The sequence below is a fragment of the Ambystoma mexicanum genome, chromosome 1q (assembly GCF_040938575.1).
Source record: "Ambystoma mexicanum isolate Mex_15411 chromosome 1q, UKY_AmexF1_1, whole genome shotgun sequence".
NCBI lineage: Eukaryota > Metazoa > Chordata > Amphibia > Caudata > Ambystomatidae > Ambystoma > Ambystoma mexicanum.
Window position 1 is genome coordinate 463,634,946 of NC_090922.1, and position 25,001 is coordinate 463,659,946.

The 25,001-nt window shown below is 51.0% G+C and overlaps 1 protein-coding gene across 1 annotated transcript in view; it reads right to left on the reverse strand.

Annotated features, from left to right (window-relative positions):
* LOC138528739 (chemerin-like receptor 1) overlaps positions 1-23,998 on the reverse strand; it is a 56,935-nt gene extending 32,937 nt beyond the window's left edge. Inside the window, exon 1 of the mRNA XM_069640610.1 lies at positions 23,767-23,998. The gene's annotated coding sequence lies outside the window, so the exon portion shown is untranslated. The remainder of the gene's footprint in view (positions 1-23,766) is intronic.
* Positions 23,999-25,001: the final 1,003 nt, after the last annotated feature.

Sequence of the window (25,001 nt, forward strand, 5' to 3'; positions counted from 1 at the left end):
AGCTCAGAGAACCAGCTCCATGTACTGGCCTATTGTCAGCACTGACATCAGGTCAGTACTTTGTGAAGGATGTAATAATTCTGTGCAGGGCAACCACTTAGGAGCTCCACATGAATATTAATGAGGCGTCCTTTGCACATGCGCCTGATTGCGCACGTCAGGAAGTGCAAGCATGCACGGGGAGCTGCAAGAAACAGGCCTTCACCCATTTACGTGTATTTGCCATGCACCTTCTTATGTGGTCTCTAGGGACAAGACCCGCAATCCATAAAAAGAGGTTTATTGTGAGGAGGAATTTGTGGGGCACTCAGTGGTACTGAGACTCGCTGACGGTGATCCCAATTTCAGACGTTGCCTTGTTTTCTGTGAAAAGCTTTCACTTAGCCACCACTTGCCCGCCTGAGACAGTTTTTGTTTAACGCAGGGGTGCACAACTAATTTTGACAGAGGGCCGAAAGTATCTTACATGAGGGCTATAGTGGACCGAAAAGTAAATGTGGTCGGGGCGGTAGGCAGGGCATGGCAGGAGGCTTTTTCAACCCCCAATTTGTATTAAACACATGGAAAAAGAATATGTTTTTGAGGGGGTAACAATTTTTATTGCATTTCAAACTTACATTTTGTACTACACATTTTCCATTGTTATAATGTATTTCGATTTAGTTATTGTATATCGTCTGTTTAATTAAATTATATATATTTTATTGACCTATGATTGGACATTCTGTTATTTTGGACTGCTATACTTTGCTGTTTGGGTTGCCCAAGAGGAGTATGGCCTTTGTTGAGTCAGGTTTCCTCAAAAAAGCAAAGGATGTACATCTCCTAACTGTGCCTGTTTTAGCTTTATTATTGGGTTCACTCTTGGAGTGCAACACTATGCCCCATGGCTCCCACCCCCAACCAAACACTATGCCCCATGGCCCCCTCAACCCCACCCAGACACTATGCCCCATGGCCCCCTCACCCGCAACCAAACACTATGCCCCATGGCCCTCTCACCCCCAACCAAACACTATGCCCCATGTCCCTCACCCCCAACCAAACACTATGCCCCATGCCCATGTCCCCCACCCCCAACGAAACACTATGCCCCATGGCTCCCACCCCCAACCAAACACTATGCCCCATGGCCCCCTCACCCCCAACCAAACACTATGCCCCATGGCCCCCTCACCCACTACCAAACACTATACACCATGGCCCCCTCACCCCCAACCAAACACTATGCCCCACACCCATGTCCCCCACCCCCAACCAAACACTATGCCCCATGGCCCCATTACCCCCAACCAAACACTATGCCCCATGGCCCCCTCACCCTCAACTAAACACTATGCCCCATGGCCCCCTCACCCCCAACCAAACACTATGCCCCATGGCCCCCTTACCCCCAACCAAACACTATGCCCCATGTCCCTCACCCCCAACCAAACACTATGATCCATGCCCATGTCCCCCACCCCCAACCAAACACCATGCCCATGTCCCCCACCCCCAACCAAACACTATGCCCCATGGTTCCCACCCCCAACCAAACACTATGCCCCATGGCCCCCTCACCCCCAACCAAACACTATGCCCCATGGCCCCCTCACCCTCTACCACACACTATGCACCATGGCCCACTCACCCCCAACCAAACACTATGCCCCATGTCCCTCACCCCCAACCAAACACTATGCCCCATGCCCATGTCCCCCACCCCCAACCAAACACTATGCCCCATGGCCCCCTCACCCCCAACCAAACACTATGCCCCATGGCTCTGACCCCCAACCAAACACTATGCCCCATGGCCCCCTCACTCCCAACCAAACACTATGCCCCATGTCCCTCACCCCCAACCAAACACTATGCCCCATGCCCATTTCCCCCACCCCCAACCAAACACTGTGCCCCATGGCCCCCTCGCCCCCAACCAAACACTATGCCCCATGTCCTCACCCCCAACCAAAGACTATGTCCCATGTCCCTCACCCCCAAAAAAACACTATGCCCCATGGCTCCCACCCCCAACCAAAACACTATGCCCCATGGCCCCCTTACCCCCAACCAAACACTATGCCCCATGGCCCCCTCACCCCCAACCAAACACTATGCCCCATGCCCATGTCCCCCACCCCCAACCAAACACTATGCCCCATGGCCCCCTCACCCCCAACCAAACACTATGCCCCATGGCCCTCTCACCCCCAACCAAACACTATGCCCCATGTCCCTCACCCCCAACCAAAGACTATGTCCCATGTCCCTCACCCCCAAAAAAACACTATGCCCAATGGCTCCCACCACCAACCAAAACACTATGCCCCATGGCCCCCTCACCCCCAACCAAACACTATGCCCCATGGCCCCCTCACCCCCAACCAAACACTATGCCCCATGCCCATGTCCCCACCCCCAACCAAACACTATGCCCCATGGCCCCCTCATCCCCAACCAAACACTATGCCCCATGGCCCCCTCACCCCACAACCAAACACTATGCCCCATGCCCATGTCCCCAACCCCCACCCAAACACTATGCCCCATGCCCATGTCCCCCACCAAACACTATTCCCCATGGCCCCCTCACCCCCAACCAAACACTATGCCCCATGGCCCCCTCACCCCCAACCAAACACTATGCCCCATGCCCATGTCCCCTACCCCCAACCAAACACTATGCCCCATGGCCCCCTCACCCCCAACCAAACACTATGCCCCATGGCTCCCACCCCCAACCAAACACTATGCCTCATGGCCCCCTCACCCCCAACCAAACACTATGCCCCATGCCCATGTCCCCCACCCCCAACCAAACACTATGCCCCATGCCCATGTCCCCCACCCCCAACCAAACACTATGCCCCATGGCCCCCTCATCCCCAACCAAACACTATGCCCCATGCCCCCCTCACCTCCAACCAAACACTATGCCCCATGCCCATGTCCCCCACCCCCATCAAACCACTATGCCCCATAACCTCCTCACCCCCAACCAAACACTATGCCCCATGGCCCCCTTACCCGCAACCAAACACTATGGCCCATAGCTCCCACCCCCAACCAAACACTATGCCCCATGGCCTCCTTACCCCCAACCAAACACTATACCCCATGCCCATGTCCCCCACCCCCAACCAAACACTATGCCCCATGGCCCCCTCACCCGCAATCAAACACTATGCCCCATGGCTCCCACCCCCAACCAAACACTATGCCCCATGGCTCCCATCCCCAACCAAACACTATGCCCCATGGCCCCCTCAACCCCAACCAAACACTATGCTCCATGGCTCCCACCCCCAACCAAACACTATGCCCCATGGCCCCCTCACCCCCAACAAAACACTATGCCCCATGTCCCTCACACCCAACCAAACACTATGCCCCAAACACAATCTCAAGCATGCACCCATACACCCCAACCCACCCACCCTCCAACTCAGCACACACACTCTCAAGCATGCACCCATACAGACCCAAACCCCCAACCCCCCAACTCAGCACACACACTCTCAAGCATGCACCCATACAGACCCAAACCCCCCACCCCCCAACTCAGCACACACACTCTCAAGCATGCACCCATACAGACCCGAACCCCCCCGCCCCCCAACTCAGCACACACACTCTCAAGCATGCACCCATACAGACCCGAACCCCCACCCCCCAACTCAGCACACACACTCTCAAGCATGCACCCATACAGACCCAAACCCCCACCCCCCAACTCAGCACACACACTCTCAAGCATGCACCCATACAGACCCAAACCCCCCACCCCCCAACTCAGCACACACACTCTCAAGCATGCACCCATACAGACCCGAACCCCCCGCCCCCCAACTCAGCACACACACTCTCAAGCATGCACCCATACAGACCCGAACCCCCACCCCCCAACTCAGCACACACACTCTCAAGCATGCACCCATACAGACCCAAACCCCCACCCCCCAACTCAGCACACACACTCTCAAGCATGCACCCATACAGACCCAAACCCCCCACCCCCTACCTCAGTACACACACTCTCAAGCATGCACCCATACAGACCCGAACCCCCCACCCCCCAACTCAGCACACACACTCTCAAGCATGCACCCATACAGACCCAAACCCCCCACCCCCCAACTCAGCACACACACTCTCAAGCATGCACACATACAGACCCAAACCCCCCACCCCAAAACTCAGCACACACACTCTCAAGCATGCACCCATACAGACCCAAACCCCCCACCCTCCAACTCCGCACAAACATTCTCAAGCATGCACCCATACAGACCCAAACCCCATCTCAACATACACAACACAAACACTCAAAAACAAACATTCATACACATCCGACACCCCTCCACCCCCCATCTCAACATACTCTACACAAACAATCAAAAACAAACATTCATACACATCCAACACCCCCCACCCCCCAACATACACAACACAAACACTCAAAAACAAACATTCATACACATCCGACACCCCCACCCCCCAACATACACAACACAAACACTCAAAAACAAATATTCATACACATCCGACACCCCCCTACCCCCATCTCAAAATGCACAACACAAACACTCAGAAACAAACAAACGTGCATACAAATCCGACACTCCCCCACCCCCCATTTCAACATACACAACACAAACATTCAAAAACAAACATTCATGCACATCCGACGCCACCCACCCCTACCCCCCATCTCAACATGCACAACACAAACACTCAAAAACAAACATTCATACACATCCGACAACCCCCTCCCCCACCTCAACATACACAACACAAATATACAGCAGAACAGACCCGACACACAAACACAAACAAACAGGCCACTTACCGGACGTGCTGGAAGGCAGGTAAGCTGGAACGCTGGCGAGGTGAGTGGTACTACGGCTGGCGCGGCCAGCAAGGCTGAAATGCCTTCCGGCATCAAGCCTTACCGGCCACGGCAGCCGTAGTGCTGGCCCTCCATTGGTGCAACACACACGCACTTCGTGGCTCATAGGAGCGACGTGGTGCGTGTGTGCTGAGCCAATGACTGCCAGTGTTTTGTCCGGCCCGGAAGACAACAAAGACTTTCCTAATGGAGGGCGGCCGATGCTGCTTGCGGGCCACTCTCCATTAGGAAAGTGTTTGTGCCTCGCGGGCCGGACAAAACAGGCTGGCGGCCCGCAACTGGCCTGCGGGCCGTATGTTGTGCACCCATGGTTTAACGCATTGGAATTGCAAACCACAGACACGTTTCCTTGTGAGCCACGTGTAATGGGGTAACTCCCACTTTCCGCCCAGTTTACCCCACATATCGCAAGCAGTGGCAAAGTTCCCGTTGTGATTTACAATCGGATTTGCAAATTGAAATTTCCATTTTGCTCTCTGTGACCCGGGATTTTGACTAATGAAGGCTATGCAGATGCCACGTCCGTTCATACATGCAACCACAGATTTCCCTCTTTCATTCATTATTCACTGAAGTGTATGCATTACATCAAGATCATGTGTTGGGAAAAATGAAGAGGGAAAAAAGTAACATGGAAAAACAAATTTAACACATCTTGTTAATTTCTTTTATAAGGTGTTAAAACGTATTTATCGAATAACACGTCATACAGCTAAGTTTAAAAACTATTTAGCATTAGTAAGAATGAAAACAAGTTAGTTGACGGGATTATATTGTTACAATACAACACTTTAAAAACTTCTGAAATCAACTAACGCACCCCTGCCAGGCACAAATTACAGCTCAGGAACGTTACTAGCATCCCGGAAGGCTTATGGTGACTTTTTAGTTTGTTTTGAGGTTCCACGCAAAACGGAGCACAGACCATAACCCGTGCATCCATCCATTTTGGTTCCATGTAATAATGTTGCCACAAAAATCTCGCCATGCAAAAATATTGCTGAAAAATGCCCGTTTTTTGTGGCGACATTATTGCATGGAACATGCGGGGGACATCCCCGCAACCCCCAAACTTTTTTTTTCTTTTTGTTTTAAAAACATTTTTTCTTTTTTTGCCCCTGTCCCCATATATATGGTCACCCAAATAATATTGCCACAACATTTTCCCGGCAATATTATTTACGGCGACCATGTATATGGCGATATTATTACCTGATACCTCCATTTTGGACCCATCACATAGCAGTAGCTCATTCTCATTCCCCTTTCTCCCCCCAGAAATGTGCAGAATGAGTCTTGCTTTGTTTTTGGCATAAAAAGGCCACAGATTTATTTTCCACAATATCATAAAAAACCACACTGCACACATTAGTGGAAATAACTCAGAAGATGCGGCGACTGCTCCGTGTCCAAATAACCTGCTTCCCCTTTCTTTCCCAAAGAGTCCAGAATAGGCCCAACTCTCCCAACCCTTGCGTCCGAGCCTCTCCTGTGCCTACAGGTGTCCTGGGCGGGAGTTATAGGTCAAAGGCTTGAATCAAAAGGTTTGAAATACAATAGGTCTGAATCAAAAGGACCGAAAACAAAAGGTTAAAAAAATTTTTTTTTACCTATACAGAAACCCAAGAAATATATATAATTTAAAAAAAAATTCAAACCTTTTGTTTTCGATCCTATTGACTCTCACCTTTTGCATTCAAATCTTTTGTATTCGATCCTTTAACTGGACACCTTGGGCGGGGAGAGTGCTGTTTCCTTGGGGGAAGCTGAACCCTTGTTGTTCCCCTAAGCTGCCCTGCCACTTAGGCTCCCAAGAGGCGCTGGTGTGAGAAGAGCAAAGACCCTTCCGGCTTTCTCCTGGCTCATCCAGAGTCTGTCTCTTGTGTTTGGTTGCCCAAACATAGCCACGCCACAGGTGGATTACCGGCCACCGTGGCTCCCCCCTGCTCCCTTCCTTACATTTCTCGAATTTTTGTGCAGAGGTTCCAATAAAACAGCTCCATCCCCAGTGGTGACAAGTGCACCCCATCTTTGAGAAAATATTCTGGGGATTTTAGGTTAATCAGGCCGTGCCTGATCTGACTAAAGCTCCTGCCCCTGCAGAATTTAGCCATTCCACAATTCAGCCTCCACCTGGATCTCTCCATGGCTGCGTGATTATCTGTGCCTCTTCACTCTGTTCTTAGGATTATCGCCGACCAGATGATTTCTGTTTCTCCCAGCTGTCCTGCCAGCTCCTGTAATGAGAACATGATTTCCCGCATTAGGGCCCCCCTCCCTAGGCTTGTCAGATCACTACCTCCTAAGTGTATGACCAGTACATCCAGTTTTTGCTGCTTCCCCAACAATCTGTGCACCTGCCCCTGCAGCTGTGCCCATTTCATTCCTGGCACCCTGTGCCACCCAATCCTGAACTCGCCAGCCATCAATTCCTCCTGCTCCGCAATCCAGCTTGCCCCAGCCCTAGACACAAATGAATGTCCTATTACCCAGACCGATATCCTTCTCTTCCGGGCCAGTGCTGCTGGGAAGAGAAGGCAAAATGTCAACCTTATAGCTTTTCTGGCCTGATATACCTCTTAAAACACCCAGACCTCCATATTCCAATCTGTTTGATTGCTACTTCCCCCCATGCCCATGGCTGCAGCCGATGTGGCTGCCCCAATACGAATGAGTGTGTCCTGAACACTCCCCTTGTCTCCCCAATTCTCTCCAGAGCTATCTCCATCACCCTTCTGAATTGGAAGCGGCTCAGTGCTGACCCATCGTGGTGGATGAGCAACGGAGCCCCCCTCCTGAGGGAGGTCTTAGCCTGAGGAAGCCTGACACGGCCATGACTGGACAGACTATACTGCCCGCAATGGATTGAAGGGTCACTGTGCAACCTTTGCCCTCTTGGTCAGTCTTTGATCTTTTTACCACAATGCCACCTGTTCCTCTGAACAATGGGCATCCTGCAACTGTAAAAACCCTCTCCCTTTAGCCCCTCTGTTCTCTGGTATAAGTTTGCTCACCCTGAATGCCCCAAAAAATGCTAGAGTGAAAGCTGCCCTGAACAATGCTACTTTGAAACCCCTGTGGCACACTTCCTCCAGGCATGTAATTATCTTTTGAAGCTTTACAATGTTTATGGGCCTTCTGTCAACACTCTTTGGTATTCCTTGCTTAGCCCAGCCTTTCATGGCCATAACAATGTAGTGCTCCTTAGTACGGTCCCCTTTCCCTTCTAGCTTGCAATAGTGCGCTATAGCGGCCAGATGGTAGGCCATCCATGACCTGGTTTTTCCTTTGTGCCAGCCCCAGCCGAAAAAGGCCCTCACTGGATGCTCCCGCTGACTTTCACTCAGCACTTACTGCTGAAAAGCCACGTACAGATCCCAGCATGCCTTGTATCTACTTGCCGTGCCTGGTGCTAATGCCATGTGGATCAGGGAACTCAGATTGTCCCAATCATGTCCCACCACTGAGTTTCGAACGGGGTCATCACCTTGTCTTCTCCCGGACAAATCCTTCAGAATGTTTCCCACTGTTAAAGAGAGAGAGCACCAGCGGCTGTGTTTTTGACCCCAGGTATATATGTCTCGCTCAGACCTTGATATTGCGCTCCAGCATGCATTTGTTGAATTCCCTTAGCAATTGCAATACCCTTGTGTTGTTGGCCGACCCTTGGTTTATGATTTGGACCACCGCTACGTTGTCTGACCATAGCATTACTCTGTTTTTTCCCAGCTGGTCCCCCCATAGCTTAAATGCTATTACTATGGGAAAGAGTTCTAGCAGCGTGATGTCCCTGGTGATCCCTTGTTGAGGCCACTCTTCGGGCCATGGCATGCCACACCACTTGTTGTCCAAAATTGCGTCAAACCCCAGAGACCCAGATGAATCCGTGAACAGTCTGAGTTTGACATTGTTACTCCAGTCCCCTCTGCACAATAGTAACCCATTGAATTTGTCCAAAAACGTGTCCCACATAGTCAGGTCCCCCCGTACTTCAGCCCCTAACCTGACATGCTGGCCTGCATGCTGCAGCCCCACAGTTTTGAGTTTGATACGCCTTGCGAACACTCTACCCACCGGGGTGGCTTTCCCTGCAAAGTTGAGGTTTCCTGCCAGCACCTGGAGTTCCTTCAAAGTCGCCTTATTCTTGCCCTTCAAACCTTTGATGGCTTCCTTCAACTTTCTCACCTTATCCTGTGGCAGCCTGCACTCTCCTTTTACAGTGTCAATTTCTATCCCTAGGAAGGTCAGGCTTGTCACCAGGCCCACAGTTTTCTCCCTTGCTAGTGGAAACCCCATTACATTCATCAGCCTCTGGAATGTAGTCATGATGGCCCCACACTCCCTGGACCCTTGTTTGCCGACAAACAGAAAATCATCCAGGTAGTGAACAACCGCCCCTCCCTGGCATTCTTGTTTTACCGTAAAGTCTAGGAAGGTACTAAATGCTTCAAAGTATACGCAGGGAATGTCGCATCCCCTGGGTAGGCATTTGTCATAGTAGTACTGTTCCTGCACCTTGAATCCAAACAAATGCTGACTTTCCTCATGAATGGGCAACAATCTAGTATCCCCACAGTTGTGATAAGTATTCAACTAAGGAGTCATTGCTTGTAGATTAACAGGGGTTGGCAGCCCATTGTTATTCACGTTATTACACCTCTGCTGCTGGGCTGGGCCTAACATGTTGTTCTTAACCTCATTCCCTCTTGACTTTATCCTTAGCTTTGGGGCTGCTTCTCTGCTTCCGTTCGCTGGCTGTGGCACTGCGGTCCCCGGTGCCTCCCCCCGTGGGTGCTTGAAGCGGCATGTTTTGCCAAAGGGGCAATCTCCGTCCGCATTGACCCTCCAGCAATCAGCTTGCTCCCCCTGGTAGCTGGCTCTGTTGTTCCAGGAGGAGTACCCGCGAAAGAACGACCTCCCCCGCCGGGTGTACCCTCCTCTGCCCCTCCATACCTGAGGCTGCTCCCTTGGTGGTTTCTCACCTCCCTCTCTTGTTGGTACTAATTTATCCAAAAAGCCACCCACGTCCATTTCATCCCAAGACAACGCTGGCCACATCCGCATTTTCAACCGAAACCCCCGGTCATACTGTAACCATCCTTCGCCCCCACGTTTCGAATACAGTTCATGTATATACTGTTCATAAACCATCATTGCTAATGCGTCTTGTGGGTATTTTTCAATCATTATTGATGTATACACTTTAAAAGCCCTTAGCCAGTTATGTATGGATGCTTCTGTCTTGGGTTTCTCCCTGTCCCTTGTCTCTTTCTCTTTTTCAGACAACTCCTTTATACCTTCCTCCCAGAGGCTCCATCCCCACTAAATCCAATATCTCAATAAATTATTTTCTCCACACCCTCTCTTTGATGGCCCCTGGTATGTGCCATGACAAAGAGTTTACAGATATCCTGACTGGGGTGAAACCCGGCATTGGCTTTCCGTACTGTGTCATCATAGGTGCCCCTATCCCCTCTTGCCCGCCATTGGAATTATCGACAGAGGGAAACCCTGTCCCTGACACCCCTTGACCCCACCAGTTGGGTTCCTGGTCTACACCCGCTGTTGTCAGCCCATCCCGGGGTGTGGCCATGACTCTGGTTAAGGGGTCTGAATTGGTCACTGGATTGGCCTGCTGTCCCTGAGAAAATTGTGTTGCATGAACCCGCCTGGGGGGTTTGCATTGCCCAATGTAGCGGCCTGTTGTCCCTGAGCAAATTGTGCCACCCCGCCTTGGGATGCGGTGTTGAGGTAGGTGCCCGCCCACTGGCTCACTCACCTGGTACCCTGTTGCCGGGAGGGTCCCTGCCTGGTAATCCCCCGAGCCCAGCCCCCCCGGTCCCATAGTCACTCCCCTCTGTTGTACCACTGCCGCCCCACTCGCCATTTGGTTAAAAGCATTTACATTCCCTTATTCCCTGTCCCAGTTGCCCTGGGTTTCTTGCCCTTTGCTGCTTGTTCTTTGTTTGCTTTGGCCTTTTCTGTCATGGTTCTTTTCCTTTTCACCGGCCAGTTCCTCCTCCTCCTCCACCTGTTCTTCCTCTTCTTGTTCCTCTAGCTCCTCACTATCCGGGAACACCAGTGGGGAGACTGGCCTCTGGCTTGGCCCCGCCTGTTCCTCCTTTGGATGATGGGTCAAGGCCTCCATCCAATTGGGCCCGTGCTTGACCGCTGCCAACCTGGCCATCGCCATGAATGCCTCTAAGTCCATGTTGTTGCAGTCGATTGTTAACACCTCTCCTTGTTCCCCTTTCTTCTTGTGGCTTCCCTTAGCTCCTTTGCCGGGGATCGGTGTTTCAGCACCCCTTGTGTGGGTGCGGGGGTTCCTGCTGTGAGGGTTGTGCTTGTGACCCTCCTCCCGCTGCCGGTGTGTGCTCTGTGTGAAGCGGGCTTAAGACTGTTCTGTGCGCTGCTTTGCCGAGCCCCTCTGAAGCCTCCCCTTTCACTTCTGGAATGGAAAGTCCACTGCTGGGGGAAGGACGGGGCGGTCGCGTGAAGCAGCCGATGCCTGAGCCGTCGGCTACTTGCTTCCGAGTACCATGGCCCTTAATTCCTTGTTGGCGCTCCCCTGCATGCCCCTGAGCATACCTTGTTCAAAGGCCGTCTGATGACTACTCGCCTGTTTTGTACCTCCGCTTCCCGCTTCTGCAACGTCCTTTTGGCTGGGGTCCGCCTCCTTGTCCGCTGCAGCTCACCACCTGAAGCTCCACTCTGATCGGTAGCTGGTTCTGCTGTTGCTGATGATGGCGCCCGCTTCTCGCCATTGGTGCAGGAGCTGGGACCCGCTCCCTGTAGCACTGGTCGCTCTTTGGATGCTCTTGCCTTCCTGCTCTGGCCTTGGCCCCTCTTCCGCAATGGTCCTGAACTGCTCTGGAGGGCTAGCTTTCTACCGGCTGCTCCATCCCATGCTGCTGCCGCTTCCACTGGAGTCTCTCCTGCCGCTTCCACTTGAATCTCTCCTGCTGAAAACGAAGACCCACACGAAGACCAAAGCGAAGTCCAAAACAAAGTCCTCTTCTTGGATGGCGAGCGGGCATGCCACTGCAAAGGCTGGATGCTGCTGCCTGCAGTGGGGAGCCCACCTGTTATAAAGGGTAGCCCCTCCCCTTTCCATTGTTGCCCTTCGCAGGCGTTTCCCAAATTTCGATGCGCTTTCTCGCAGACGCCTCCCCTTCGTCCCGAGGAGGGGGAGGACAGGAGGAGAACACTGCCCGGGTTATCGGGGTGCCTCCTCCATTTTGTGTAGCTGTCGTCATCACTGGCATGAACATTGTTTTCACGAGCATATTTTCCATGTGAATTAGTTGATCAACCCAAGTTAACTGAATTCAATTTTAGTAAAGTTAAATACTAAAAAAGAACCTACAATTGCATACATTAGAAGCGCAACCTGGTAGACGATATGGGGGTTTCCACAGTAGCCACCAGTAACTCTGTGGTTCTGCGCCCTTGTAAATAAGCTGAGCCTTTTTCCACAGAGACCTCTAGCGCAAGTCTATGATATTGCACCCTTGTTTATCAGACAAGTATTGCTCTGCAGCGACCTCTAGTAACATCATGTTGTAATGCATCCTCGGGTATGGGATGAGGCTTGGCACCAGCAATGTCTCAAAAAATCATGTTGGTCCTGTACCCTTGTAAATCCGGTGAGCCTTGACCCATGGCAACCTTTTGCTACAGCCAGTTGTCCACTGTGCCAATGAATCTTGTTACACGTGGACACCTGGCACCAAAAGATGCACACCCTCGTGACAGAAATCTGTGAAATGACAGAAGATAATTTCCAAGGGAACGTGCATATTCCAAACTGCAATGGAACATGCAACATAATGATAAGTCCTTGGCGGGGTCAAGTTATGGCTGTTTTGACAGCCATAACGCGCGAATTTCAATGTTGTTTAGGTTTTGCATTGTAAACATACAACCCTTTAACTCAAGTTTTCCAGTGAATCCCAAAGTTTTTTGACACATGGTTAGCCAAAATTTCAAACCAATCCCTTTTTTGAGAACATACATTATCAAGGCGTTTCTCGGGCTGAACGGATGTTATGGTTAAGCTAAAGGAAAGGGAACTTAACATTCACTGACAAAACATGAATTAAATAGATGCTATGGCTGCTGGGAAATACATTCCCCAAACATCATGTGTTATGCTTCCTAAATTATCCATACCTCAGATCCTGCAAATCGCTGCTCATGGCATCTAATGTTGAGATCATTGGCACCGAAATACGGATCTTGAGAATTTTTTACACTCTATCTGGGATGTCTTTGGTCGTGTTCCTGAAATGGGGTGCTATTGTTTTTCCTTAGCCCTTTTTGTTCCCCATGTTTTGTAGGAATGAGGGTACCTGTTTATCAGATGGTATGCCCTATATGAAATCATGAGCCGTGTATAGCAATGGCCGAGTTATGGTTACTTTAGAAACATACCCAGTGAATTTTTGGAGTTTTTTGTTTTGCACCTCTACAGTACGGTTCCTTTACATAACAATATTTCACTTTTTTCCTTTAATTAAATAGGCTATCATACCAACGCAGGCCTTTGGGCATGGCCAGCAGCTATGCTCAAAGTACCTACAATCCATGTATTGTAGTCACTGGAAATGATCTACAGCCATATCCAGTGGATGGTTTGCAAGGGCATGGCCTACCGCCTTCGGACATGCTCCATCCATCACCTAGACACCCCATGTGCCCAATGGATATAGCTTACAGTCATGCCCAGGGGCCATTTCCTTGTGTCATGGCCTCCTCTGAGAAACACAGTATGGTTAATGGATGTCGCCTTTGATATTGCCCCGGAATGACCATTGGTCATGGCGAAGGCAACTCCGAACATCCACTATGTTGACTGGAGATTCCCTGCATTCATGACCCATGCTCCTTCCTGATACTCATTTGTGCATGGGGCAAGACCTGTGGCCATTCAAGAGGTCAGTTTGTCTATACACCCAATATGCCCAGTGCGCTTAATGATAAGAGCACTGGGCATATTGGGATTATCATTGCGTGTTTCTTTTGATGCACACTTTATCTGGTCTTGGGGATAGCAGCATCGCCTTTCAACTGTTTGACCTGGGCCCGATACCCGGCTGTGCAAAAATGAGGAAAGATGGCTAAACGAAACTATGTGGTTTTTTAAACATTTCTTTAAAGGGAATACGGCGCCCGCCCTCTGAAAAAAGTGGGCAGTCGGTGTCCTGCTGCGTGGTCCCTCAACTTGAGCCCTGATTGCATGAGTGAGTGTCAGTCCTGTTTAGTGGAACATAGTTTTACTAACCAGATAAGGTAGATAAGTCGTAAATTGTTGTGGTAATTTGGTTGTGCTTCCAAAGCAAATTTCAAGAATTGTAAGTTACTGTTAAATGTAATGTTGGACGAATGAGGGGGATCGAGGGTGTGTTCAGGCACTTTGGGATGATTTGTGGCTTATTAGATAAGGTATCTCGAAATGTTGTGCCTGAGTCAAACTCGGGAATGTTAATGCTGTGACTTCCCAGGTCTGAGTCAATGGTGGCATTGTCAAGAGTAGACCTGAGTATAAAGTTGAATGTTCTTGGTAAAAGAAGGTAAGGGGTTAGAGTGGTGAAACTAGTACTGTAACAATGAAGACTTCTGGCACCTCGAGGTCAGAAAGGTTATTAATATTAGTGTGTTCCATGTCATTTAGTCCTAGACTTCATTTTAGTTCATGGTGAGAGAGAGTGAAGCATTGCTTGGGAATAGGCTTTCAGAGTGCAATGACACAGAGCCACCTATATTGGGAACGTGTAGCCTTAACTCCCTAAGCAGGCTGCGCTCATTTGACGTGTGAAAGGGAAGAGAGGGAGAAAGAGAAGAGCCAGCTGTCTAACCTTCTGTATGCAATGACAGGCTGGCTCCATTATGCTATCTTATCTTATGTTACTGTGGGTTGACTGCTTCCATAAGTCTATGACTCCCTCTGTTGCTTGAACAGTGTGTTACGTCACAATAAGGGCACCTCAGAGGGCTGAGGGACAGGGGTGGAATCTTTAAGGTTGTGGGCCAAGTACGTGAGCACGAGAACACTCCAACATCAGCCCTAAGGGCCCCCAAACCCAGACAGAGAGCCAAAGCGGAGAGAATGGGCGCGAAATAAAATGAATGTGCTCCCAAACGGATTCGCATGCATGCGAAATGGCGATCTGTGCAGCTTGCACGAATGGGGACCATTTTATTAACAGCATTCGAGAGAGGTTGTACGTCAGAAATACAAATGTGCTGTGTTTGCAACTCCATGGAAAATGAATAATATTGTCCATGCCAGTGGTCGAAGTGGGCTGGAGCGGTGCTCCTCTACTTCTTTTAAGTTTTACCGTTCCTATACTTTTATTTTAAAAAGAAACCGTTCCAGAATGGTATCGTTTTAAAATAAAAGTGTAGGAAGAAGTTGAAACTTGCACTTTCAGTGCACTGCACAGGACGTTCTTTTAAACAGCAGGCACATGCGTTTTGGGGGTTTTATTGTGTATGGGAGGGGGCTTGGTGATGGGGTCTGTGGAGAGCGGGGCCAGGCCAGTAGGGAACATAGTTCCACTCCTTCTTTTCGTACACTTCGACTACTGGTCCATGCTTGTTTCCCCTTTCTGTTTTTTTCCTGGCTTGGCTCTCTTGTACTGCTTAGAGCCAAGGCCAGCCTCCTGGCTTCTCCCTCCCTCTGAGGATGCGGAATCTCTCGTTTTGACCACAAACCAATCAGACTTTTGAAATGCACCTGCCGCACACGTGTTTGGTTGTACACGCGTTTGGTTGGTTCTAGTGCTAACCTTAGTTCTGGAAATGGAAACACATTTCTCGGGGTACCCTTTCATCCTTGGAGGGGCAGGCTCCAGGGAGGAGGGGATGGGAGAGGGGGCGATGGGCGTGGACCCAGGCTCGGTCACACAATACAGTGGGCCTCATTAGGAGTTTGGAGGTAGCCATGCCGTTCTTACCGGCATGGCTACCCCCAAACCAGGTACCGGGTCCGGGTCCCACAAAAGGGGACTTACCGGGCCATTCCGACCTTGGAGGGCCCGGTAATTCCCTTTCGCGGGACCCGGACCCGGTACATCCCCATTCCGATTTGAGCCCCATAGGGCTCAATGGGAATGGGGAGGATGCTAACAACGGGCCCGTTAATGACGGGCCTGTTGTTAGCATCCTGGTCTGCTAGCGGGTCCCGCTCTGCACGTCTGGTCTGGCCAGGCGTCCACAGCAGGACCCGCTGCAGACCTCATAATGTGGCCGCCCGGAATGGACGGTGCCGGTCCGTTACGGCACCGTTCATTCTGTGGCCGCCTACCGTGTAATGAGGCCCATTATCTCTTCACAGAACCCAATCCTGGCGATTTGCATAAAAGCAAAGAGCATTATGGGAAAATAAGAATGTCCACAATTTTAAATGTGAAACATGTCTTAGGGTGATTCAGTAAGAGACCATTTTGAGCAAATATTGGAAGTTGGGCTCTGCAGTTTTGATTGGACACACTACTCACCCTGAAAAAATAATAGCTGTACATTACAGGACATATATACCAGTTTGGGCAGCCCAAACAAGCATGTGAGCCTTTACCTCTTTTTGTATTCAGTTTCCCATGCCAATCATACTGAAAGGGTCTGTGTTTTGAAACGTGGGTTGCTTGTTGCAGGCCATTCATTTGCTAGTTAACCTCCACAGTCAGAGAGTATGTCACAATGTGTTATGAGTTGTGGCTCTTGGTTTTCTGTGTTTAGGGTATTAATCTGTGTAAGGCTGTTTTTGCTAGAGGCTTTTGCACCCGTGATGATGCCCCTTCACTGAACCTCGAAGAGATGAGAGATGTGTCATCAACCCCGCCACCTTCCGCCGGGAAAATAACAATTAGCAGTATTTACAGGAAGGGGAGACTCCAAGTGAAAGCCAAGCCGCTGCAGGAGCGCTGAGCTGTGGCAACAAAGTTAGATTACCTCATTAGACCTCGCCACCCTGTAATTACCAGAGCACCTGGAGGCCACCTCACCGTGTGATTATGGCTCCTGGAAAGCCCTGATTATCTCCCCCTGTTTTGAGAGCAGGCGCTGGAACGGTGCCTCGGCCCGTGCTCTGTAATTTAAACACTAAGATCACACACCTAACACGGAAGAGGCGGACTGTGTTACCACTGTGCACACGGCTGACGAAGCCTGGCCTGGGGCATTTTGTCTCCTGCAGCATGCCACAGCAGGGGCAGAGTGCCCTCTCCTAAAACCTACCTCTGGAACACTGCATCTGTTTCTGGAGGCCAAAGACCTTTTTGAAGGCCAGATTATTTTTTACAGAGTTTTGTTAAACTGCAAGTGGGCCCAACGCCAGGGCCCATCTGAGCTCTCCCCATCTTTCATGGAGAGTAGACATGCATGGGGCATTGACCATATGATTAGGGAGGTGGGGGGTTATAATTCCGGAGCCCTCCCTCCTGAAGGGTTCTATCCTTTTCTGAAGGCACACCCCTCCCTGTACTTTGCCAAACAAAGTCGTCAACACTTACCTCGTCAGCATTCACCTTGTCAGACATTTACGTTTTCAAGCATTTACTACTGCTTACTTTTACGCCATTTGCATTTTCACATAGTCCATGTGTCAATGGCTAGGTTAAGTTTAGCTGTAGGTCAGGGTTGGTGTCAAGGAGGAGTCAGGGCGAAGTATATGATATGAAAAGAAGGGGTACACAGGGTCTCCCTCAATTATGATGAGGTGGATGTTAGAAGTGAAAAGTTGAAGAAGTAAAGACATACATCCTTTCTGAAACCACCATTCTCAAAATAAAAAAAAAATAAAAAAGTCCACTGTTCATTAATAGCATTGTGTTTTGTTTAAGAGGCGACATTTGCAATATGTCCTGAAGTTCGGGACAGTTACTGAGTCCATGTGTTTAGTATTGCGTGACCAGGTTGTCTGCCCCTTTGCTTTGTGTTGGTGTGATCCAGAAAGCAGCGTAGGACTGCACAGCCACAGGTGCCTCGCAGATCTGTTGCGCTGTACCTTAAACGTCATGGTTTAGAGGGTCTTGAATTATAGAGACTGGTTTGTGATGGTACAGGGTCATGTAACTGTTTCTACACAATGCTGACACGTGTGTAATGCAGGCACAGTGACATACGGCGATTTGTCCAGAATCCTAGTATTTTGTGTTTGGGGACCACGAATATCAGGGTCTAAAGTCAGAAACTTTGCGATTTAACCACGAACGCTTCCCTGTTCAGGAGGTCGCAGCTCCAGCAGCTAGCCTAGATAAACTCCACACCCAAACGCAGATTTGCACGCTAAGATCCAGGAGGAGAGTTTCAAGAACGCGTTGCCTGCACTCAGCAGTGGTTGTTGGAGAGGTCGAGATGGAGGGCGGGGCAATTTCTGGGTGGCGCTCGACTTGGAGCCTACGCAGGTGCCGGGAGGTCGAAGGCGTTCAGGACAAGATTGATATTTTCCGTCAGTTCGTGAAGAAATGAAACCACAGGCATTTGTTTACTTCTGAGTCTATCTACGAGGCCCGAGATTGCTTCTTTCGAAATACAAATATGAATTACGGATATAACTGGTGAGCCATGTGGAGCAGTGGTTCTGACTCACCTCCCGCAGATGTGGAATGCGGAGAGCAGCTGAGTTTCCCTCACACTAGCCCCGATTCCCACCCGCGAGACAGCCTGTAGCGTCAGTGGAATATATTTTTCCTGACACGAGGGTTGACACCAACCTCAGTTTTGTGTGTGTGTGGAGGGCAGGCGGAGTGTGCTTCACATCACAGAGATTACCGGATCCCAGAGCTTTAAATGGGTCGTGGATGGCCGAGGCAGGGCCCAGGCACTCTCCGAAAAATGGTTTTGAGAGAGGGCTCTGCCAGGGCTCCCTAGTGCTCATGTGCGAGTGCTTCACGCTTTAGGAAAAAAGGCATTTTCTCCATAATGGTGGGGCCAGCACTTTCCAGGCATTCCTTTAATCAAGAGATGCCGGGATCCGTACCCTCATTGTGGAAGAAAGGGTGAGGCAGCTGGAAGCCAAGGCCTTTTTTCTAAAGCCTGAAACTCTTGCTCATTTGCGGGAGCTTCAGGCTTTAGGAAAAACGCCTCGGCTTCTAGAGGCCTTGCCTTTTCCTCCTTAATGGTTGGGTTGGCCTCTGCCAGGCATTCCTTTAACAAATAGAGGCAATCGCTGCATCACTGTGTTAAAGCAATGCCCGGTGAGCAGCACCACCATTAAGGCTGAAAACATGTGGCACTGTCCCCTGCAAGGCATCACTTTATCTCAGAGATGCAGGGATCATCACCCTCGCACCTGGGGTTGCAAGGGTTATGCCTGGTCCAAAGGGATGCCTGGTAGGGGTTTGCACCACAATTAGGAAAGAAAAGGGGTGTGTCGACCCCCGCTAGTCATCCCTTTAGTTTAGATATGCAGGGATCAGCACCCCCTCCTCCGGGGAACAGGGTAATGATCCCTGCAAAGGGCTGCCTGGCGGGCGTCACCTGTAGCCCATTAGGCTATTAAACCAGGGCTTGTTAAGGGGGCGTGGTTTAAGCGGCTGCAGGCATCCTCTGCCATTAGGCCACACCCCCTTGACGAGCCCCGGCTCATTTTCCCATGCCATTGAAAGCACTGCCGGACCCATCAAAAGCTTTGTGGCCCTCGATTCTTCCAGAAGCCCCACAAAGAGAATGCAAGGAATGTAGGCAAGCATCTTGGTCTCCGCAGAAGTTAATATCTAATAGAGTCAATCCACCCACCTCAGTCTAGCCTGCGACCCTATAACATGGACCTGTTCCAGTTTAACTGAACATGCTATATCCAGTCACAGCCTACTGCAGCCCACCTAACCCAAGAACATCTCGCCCAAATCTACCCGAATCCAACAGAGATAAATCAACTCCAGTCATGCCCCAATCCAATCAAACCGACTAGACAAACAAAACAAAACTCATCCACCCAAGTCCCTTTCAGTCGAACCCCTTTAACACAACCACCCCCTGCTTGACCCAGACCAATATAACAGAACCCACCATATTCCAACGCTCCTGCAACAGTTCCAATCCAATTTAAAATAAAATGGGGGCCAATCCAGCCCATCCCATCAGATTGGGATCCAACCCCTAACAAATGGCACCTGACCCAACTTCATTTGAATACATGCTCCAAAGTAATATACCCCGATCCAGCCCTCCGGCAACCCCTGCCTTCCAGTCTCAATACGAGCACACACAGCTGGATACTGAGTCTTTGGCCTGGGGATTTCAGGGTGGCTTTTGGCGAACTACCCGCTGCAGAGGGTAAAAGCTGATAGAGTGGCCGGGAGGAGCTTAACGTGCTAAGTCTTTTTTTTTCAATGTGTTCTTTGAAGGGCTCTGGTGTAACCTTCGGGGGCAGGCTGGAACCTCTGAGGCGGGGGCTCTCGTGGTTGATTCTTCTGGAGTCCATACAATGAGTATCAAATACACGTGGAAGGGACACATCCCTTTAAAGGGGCAATACACATGAAACGGTTACTACACAACAGTAAGGATTGTCAGCACCGTCGGGAGCTCGTCTAGGGGCCCCATACAGAGTTGTGGGACACTGGGCTCAATAGTTAATAGTAGGCTATGAACTCCACCAAGAAGACACACAACATTTGCTGATTCAAAAAGATGTTGAATCGGAATTTAAACATTGATCATATAAGCTTCCTGCCACTGCAGGAGTTCCCTGACCTGCTTTCAGGCGAATTGACTAATCAATGAACAAATGCATGCATGGAGGGAGCCAGAGAGGGAGCCAGGGTGGAAGGAAGGGAGAGAGGGAGGAAGGGAGGGAGAGAGAGAGAGAGAGAGAGAGGGAGCCAGGGAGAAAGGAAGGAAGGGAGAGAGGGAGCCAGGGTGGAAGGAAGGGAGAGAGGGAGAGAGGGAGGAAGGGAGGGAGAGAGAGAGAGGGAGCCAGGGAGAAAGGAAGGAAGGGAGAGATGTAGACAGGGATGAAGGAATAAAGAGAGAGAGGGGGAGAGGGAGCCAGGGAGGAAGGAATGGAGAGAGGGAGAAAGGAAGGAAGGAAGAGAGAGAGGAAGAGATGGAGCCAGGGAGGAAGGAAGGAAGGAGGCGAGAGAGGGAGCCAGGGAGAAAGGAGGGAAGGAAGAGAGAGAGGAAGAGATGGAACCAGGGAGGAAGGAAGGAAGGAGGCGAGAGAGGGAGCCAGGGAGAAAGGAAGGAAGGAAGGAGGCGAAAGATGGAGCCAGGGAGAAAGGAAGGAAGGAAGGAGGCGAGAGAGGGAGCCAGGGAGAAAGGAAGGAAGGAAGAGAGAGAGGAAGAGATGGAGCCATGGAGGAAGGAAGGAAGGAAGGAAGGAAGGAAGGAAGGAAGGAAGGAAGGAAGGAAGGAAGGAAGGAAGGAAGGAAGGAAGGAAGGAAGGAAGGAAGGAAGGAAGGAAGGAAGGAAGGAAGGAAGGAAGGAAGGAGCCAGGGAGGAAGGAAGGGAGAGAGGGAGCCAGGGAGCCAGGGAGAAAGGAAGGAGGCGAGAGAGGGAGCCAGGGAGAAAGGAAGGGAGGAAGAGAGAGAGGAAGAGATGGTGCCAGAGAGGAAGGAAGGAACAAAGGAAGGGGGAGAGATTGGGCCAGGGAAGAAAGAAAGAAAGAAGGAAGGAAGGAAGGAAGGAAGGAAGGAAGGAAGGAAGGAAGGAAGGAAGGAAGGAAGGAAGGAAGGAAGGAAGGAAGGAAGGAAGGAAGGAAGGAAGGAAGGAAGGAAGGAAGGAAGGAAGGGAGGGAGGGAACCAGATAGAGGGGGAGAGGGGGGAGGAAGGGAGAGAGGGAGCCATGGAGGAGGAAAGGTAGGGAGAGAGGGAGGAAGGAAGGAAGGGAGAGAGGGAGCCAGGGAGTTGGGAAGGAAGGGAGAGAGAGGAAATAAGGGAGAGATGGAGCCAGGGATGAAGGAATAAAGAGAGAGAGGGGGAGAGGGAGCCAGGGAGGAAGGAAGGGGGAGAAGGAGCCAGGGAGAAAGGAAAAAGGAGGCGAGAGAGGGAGCCAGGTGAAAGGAAGGGAGGAAGGAAGGAAGGAAGGAAGGAAGGAAGCCACGGAGAAAGGAAGGGAGGAAGGAAGGAAGGGAGAGAGGGATCCAGGGAGAAAGGAAGGAAGGGAGAGATGGAGCCGGTGATGAAGAATAAAGAGAGAGAAGGGGAGAGGGAGCCAGGGAGGAAGGGAGAGAGGGAGCCAGGGAGGGAGGAAGGAAGGGATAGAGGGAGCCAGGGATGAAGGAATACAGAGAGAGAGGGGTAGAGGGAGCCATTGAGGAAGGAAGGGAGAGAGGGAGCCAGGGAGAAAGGAAGGAAGGAGGCTAGAGAGGGAGCCAGGGAGAAAGGAAGGAAGGAAGAGATAGAGGAAGAGATGGAGCGGGGAGGAAGGAAGGGACAAAGGAAGGGAGAGAGATGGAGCCATGGAGGAAGGAAGGAACAAAGGAAGGGAGGGAGACTGGGCTAGGGAAGAAGGAAGGAAGGGAGGAAGGAAGGAAGGAAGGAAGGAAGGAAGGAAGGAAGGAAGGAAGGAAGGAAGGAAGGAAGGAAGGAAGGAAGGAAGGAAGGAAGGGAGGGGGGAGGGAGAGAGGGAGAGAGGGAGAGAGGGACCGAGGGAGGAGGAAAGGTTGGAGAGAGAGAGCCAGGGAGGAAGGAAGGCAGGGAGAGAGGGAGACGGGAGAGAGGGAGCCAGGGAGGAAGGAAGTGGCAGAGGGAGGAAGGAAGGAAGGAAGGAAGGAAGGAAGGAAGGAAGGAAGGAAGGAAGGAAGGAAGGAAGGAAGGAAGGAAGGAAGGAAGGAAGGAAGGAAGGGAGGGAGGGAGGGAGGGAGGGAGGGAGGGAGAGAGATTGGACCAGGGAAGAAGGAAGGAAGGAAGGAAGGAAGGAAGGAAGGAAGGAAGGAAGGAAGGAAGGAAGGAAGGAAGGAAGGAAGGAAGGAAGGAAGGAAGGAAGGAAGGAAGGAAGGAAGAAAGAGAGGGAACCAGATAGAGGGGAGAGGGTGGAGGAAGGAAGGGAGGGAGAGAGAGGGAGAAAGGGATACATAGGAATGAGGGCAATACTTAAAGAAATGACAAAAAAAAGAACTATTTAACGCATATATGAATTTAAAAAAATGAATGAATGAGTCTGTATAGCATAGCTCTGCCAATTGAAGCTCTTTAAACTGCTACTTCTTGACCGAAGTACTGGATAGACAGTGTTCATATGGAAGGGACGATTTTACTTATTTCTGGGAGAGTGAGGAGTGCAGCATGAAGGCTACAGGAGAGGCTCCAAAGACAGGAGATTCAGGTTCTATCTGATGTGAGTGTGAAGGCCAAGGGGAGACCTGCGACAAAGGGGGGATTCAATGCCTGGCGTGCTGACGAGGAAGACGCGTGGGGGAGGGAGGGCTGGGGTGCGCCTGATGGTGAAGCTGGGGGAGTAAAGCAGGTGTGAGGCAGAGCAAGCGAGACGGCATTAAGGTGTAGGGGCCGCAACCGACACTGGCTAGCACTTCAACAAAGTGCACGCGAATAGCGGGAGACGCTATCCGCGTGTCTGGGAGCTATGCTAGTGGGGCGGCTGGGGCAAAATTGGAGTGTGTAGTTCAGTAACCAGGAAGGAGCGAGGAACGCTTGAAGTGAAGTTGCCAGTGATCCGAGAACATGTAAAACACAAACATGATTTGGGGTCGGTGGGCGATGATGGGAGAACACATGCAACTTAGCTGAAGTGTGTGTGGGAAGCGGGTGGGTGTGACTGAGCTCGCTGAGGTGGGAATCACGAAGGTTTAGGAGACTCGTGATGTAGAGGCGAATTGGAGAGTATGTGGACGGGCAGTGAGTGAGACTCCATGTAGGCACGCGAGAAGGGTGAGGTCGAGCGCCCCCCTAAACATAGCTCCTCTTACCCGCCTCTCGCCGCTCGGTGCCGTATGTTCTCCCTGGCCCCCGATCCCGTATCCCGCAGTCCCGCTTCCAGAGGTGGTATGGGCGCAGAGGGCTGATCCAATGTAATTGCGGTGCGCGCCCTCAGCCCGAGTGACGTGCCCTAACCATGCCTACTCGCGCCGGGCCATGCCCCTCGCTCCCTCGCCATGCCCCACCTCCTCGCGGAGAGCTCTGCACTCCCTCTTGCAGCCGGAACCGTGCGCTGGCGATGCCGGACCGCACAGCCAGCTGCCAAACTCACATCTCCGATTCCACTCCTCCGCGCGCTGGCCGCTGCCCTGCTCTGTTTAACTGTTTACACGGAAACTAGGACGAGTGCTTACTATGCCATGCCATGCCGTGCGATGCCATGGCATGCTATGCCACACTATGTTATGCTACGCAATGTCACGACTTCTTATGCAATGCCTTGTCATGCCATGCAATGTAACGCTGCATCTTGCCATGTGGTGCTACACTGTGCCATGCTATTCTGTGCCATTCATTGGCATGTTACATGCGCTATTTCATCAGTGGTGTAACAAAAAGTGTGGGGGCCCCCCTGCGAGCCATGCCGAGGGGTGCCCCCCAACTTGGCAACAAATCACAGGTAGTGCCACACTCTGGGCCTGCCTACATTATTACGCTTGCACAATACACACGAACGTGCCCCTGAACGGGTATGCCACACACTGTGCTAGGAGAAAGATATAAATATGTGTTTTAATGCCATATACAGCACACTTTCTGAGAAAAATTGGCTAAAAAGCCAGAGTGTTTGCTATTGTTTTGTAGGGTAACACCAATCCAATACATGCAAGCCACCAACAGTGCACAGGAACATGAATGCTTTGCTATTAAAAATGCCATGCCACAATGAAAACATGTCCAAATGGCAGCACAATGTAGACCAGTGTAGACACGTAATAACATTGCAGTAAAGCATGCCAGGCCACATTTAGACATACCTAGACTGGTTGCACCAAAATGCCAGTCAAAGCAATAACACTCATCAAGAAGAGAGCACACATTCAAGCCTGGGTCTCTGTGGCCCCTAGCAACACAGCCAAACTCTTTAAAATATGCAAGGAACTGGTCAATCCTGTTGCGGTCTCTACCTCTCCTGTTCCCTCCCAGGCAGTCTGTACGGCTGTGGCCTCGCACGTCTCTGCTAAAACACAGGACAATGTGTCCTCTATCTCCTCTTCCTTCCCCA